This window comes from Xenopus laevis, chromosome 5S, assembly GCF_017654675.1.
Source record: "Xenopus laevis strain J_2021 chromosome 5S, Xenopus_laevis_v10.1, whole genome shotgun sequence".
In the NCBI taxonomy this organism is placed as follows: domain Eukaryota; kingdom Metazoa; phylum Chordata; class Amphibia; order Anura; family Pipidae; genus Xenopus; species Xenopus laevis.
Genome location: NC_054380.1, coordinates 49351137 through 49353677, shown reverse-complemented (window position 1 = coordinate 49353677; position 2541 = coordinate 49351137). Strand labels below are relative to the sequence as shown.

General features: G+C 37.7%; 1 long non-coding RNA gene across 1 annotated transcript; it reads left to right on the top strand.

Moving 5' to 3' along the window:
* The first annotated feature begins 456 nt into the window (after window positions 1-456).
* LOC121394066 lies at window positions 457-1533 on the top strand. The gene is made up of 2 exons (XR_005961482.1): window positions 457-1090; window positions 1277-1533. It is a non-coding gene; the product is annotated as an uncharacterized LOC121394066 (long non-coding RNA).
* The last annotated feature ends 1008 nt before the right edge of the window (window positions 1534-2541 follow it).

Below are 2541 nucleotides of genomic sequence, written 5' to 3'. Positions count from 1 at the left end.
AATTGAAGCAATTCTCCAATCTACAAAACAGATTCTAAAGAGAGTTTTGCCCTCCATCTGTTTTGGCATCAAAAGGATTGAGCACTGCATTACATCCTGTCAAAGCAAAGGTAAAATGTTCCCTTTAAATTAGAATTAAAATTTAGGTTTTCCAATAAATTATTTTTAATATCCAACACACTGTTATTTATAACAAATATATTTATTTGTGAATAATAACATTAACAGGAACAAAAAATGCGTCTTTCCAGACTCTTTTTAAATAGAAAATCCAGCTCCAAAAAAAAAAAAACTAAACCCATAGTGATACACAGAAGTTTGTGCCAGCATCATGGGATTAAAAAACAAACAACCCATTGGCAGTGGTTCTTTACTTTATCCTATGTCACTTACCTAGCACAGCACACTAAGAATAGATCCTCAAAGAAGCACAGGTAAAATAGTTTCATGGTTGCTGTGTTAATTAATGCAATGTTAGGTAAAATGTTGGAACTTGTTCAACCTTTAGGCTGGTACAGTCAGTTTGTTAAATGAAATATGGCATTTGTAGACATATTTGTTTTTTTAAGATTTAGTTCTCTTTTTAGAGTTTTCCTTAACCGACACTAACACTGTTTTGGAACAATAAGATTTAGGCAAGGAAGAGCCTGAGAGGCAGAACAACTGCTCAAGTGAATTTATTTATGTTTCACACTACATGTTTCGAGCCTCCTGGCCCTTTGTCAAGTGTAATACACAGAATGCTCAATGAAACTTTTAAAGCATACAAACAGGAAATGACCTCAATGTGATCTTCATTACCAATTATCACCCTCCCCCTAAAGGTGAGTATTAAATCGAATAACAATGTCCATAAAGTCCATGTAAATAGGACTGGAAGTGATTAGAGCACCATCTAGGGGTGGAAACTTACTCCAAAGAATCCAACAAAGAGAAATGTATTGGATTAAAAAACTAGATACGGTTACACCTAAGAGGGTCTAAATGAAAATTGGAGTGTTAAATGCTTTCTATAATATTAATGGCTGTTTATCCCCTTTCGCAGGCCTTGAAATTTTGCCCATTCAGAAATATTTGAGTACTTCTAATGGTAAAGTATGGGTTATTTTTCCGCTAAAATTTGAAAAATTTGAAATATTTATTGAAGATTTTAGATAGCTATTTGTGCAAGGAAAATTGATTATGAGTAAGTGGTAGGTTAATAGTTTGGTAACAGTACCATGTAAATCTTACTTATATAATGCTTTTAACTGGTTTTAATAATTTTTACTTCCAGCACTTTTCACAGGGTTCTTAATTGGACTACACCTTTTGCACAATGGACTATTTACATGGACTTTATGGACATTGTTATTCGATTTAATACTCACCTTTAGGGGGAGGGTGATAATTGGTAATGAAGATCACATTGAGGTCATTTCCTGTTTGTATGCTTTAAAAGTTTCATTGAGCATTCTGTGTATTACACTTGACAAAGGGCCAGGAGGCTCGAAACATGTAGTGTGAAACATAAATAAATTCACTTGAGCAGTTGTTCTGCCTCTCAGGCTCTTCCTTGCCTAAATCTTATTGTTCCAGTTTGAAGTGTACCCAGGTGGAGGTACTTAACAAGGATTGAAGCCGACGAATTGTATGCAGAAGGGTTACAGGTAACAGTCACCAGACTGATTTGACTAACACTGTTTTGCCAACCTGACTGTCCCTTCCTAACTTTCCGTAGCGGAGCGCTAAGCGTCTAGATCTTAGGGGCCGTTTCATCAAGGGTCGAATATCGAGGGTTAATTAACCCTCGATATTCGACTAGGAATTGAAATCCTTCGACTTCGAATATCGAAGTCGAAGGATTTAGCGCAAATTCTGCGATCGTGCGATCGAAGGATTATTCCTTCGATCGAACGATTAAATTCGAAGGATTTAAATCCAACGATCGAAGGAATATCCTTCGATCAAAAAAACTTAGGCAAGCCTATGGGGACCTTCCCCATAGGCTAACATTGACTTCGGTAGCTTTTATCTGCCGAACTAGGGGGTCGAATGGTCGAATAGTCGAACGATTTTTTGTTCGAATCCTTCGATTCGAAGTCGTAGTCGTAGTCGAAGGTTGAAGTAGCCCATTCGATGGTCGAAGTAGCCCAAAAAACACTTCGAAATTCGAAGTTTTTTTACTTCGAATCCTTCACTCGAAGTTAGTGAATCGGCCTCTTAGTGTTCCAGAAGCAAGCTAGTTGAGTGTGGCTGCCGTCCCTTATTTTATGCCGCCCTAGGCCCGGGCCTTTGTGGCCTCGCGGCTCGCCACAAATCCGGGCCTAATGGCAGCCCCCTTGTTGAGTGATATGGTGTAGTAAATAGGTAATGCATCAGGCAAACACTTGCCTATAAATAGGACGATGTTATTATAGACATAAAAAAAGGTTTAATTTCTGGTGTCAGTATCATGTTAACAACATGGTTCAGTGGTTGCACACTCTGCATTTTTATTTTAAGTTTGTTAAAGCATGGGCCATAGTAAGAAACAGATTCTGTAAGTAGCCCACTAGGGTT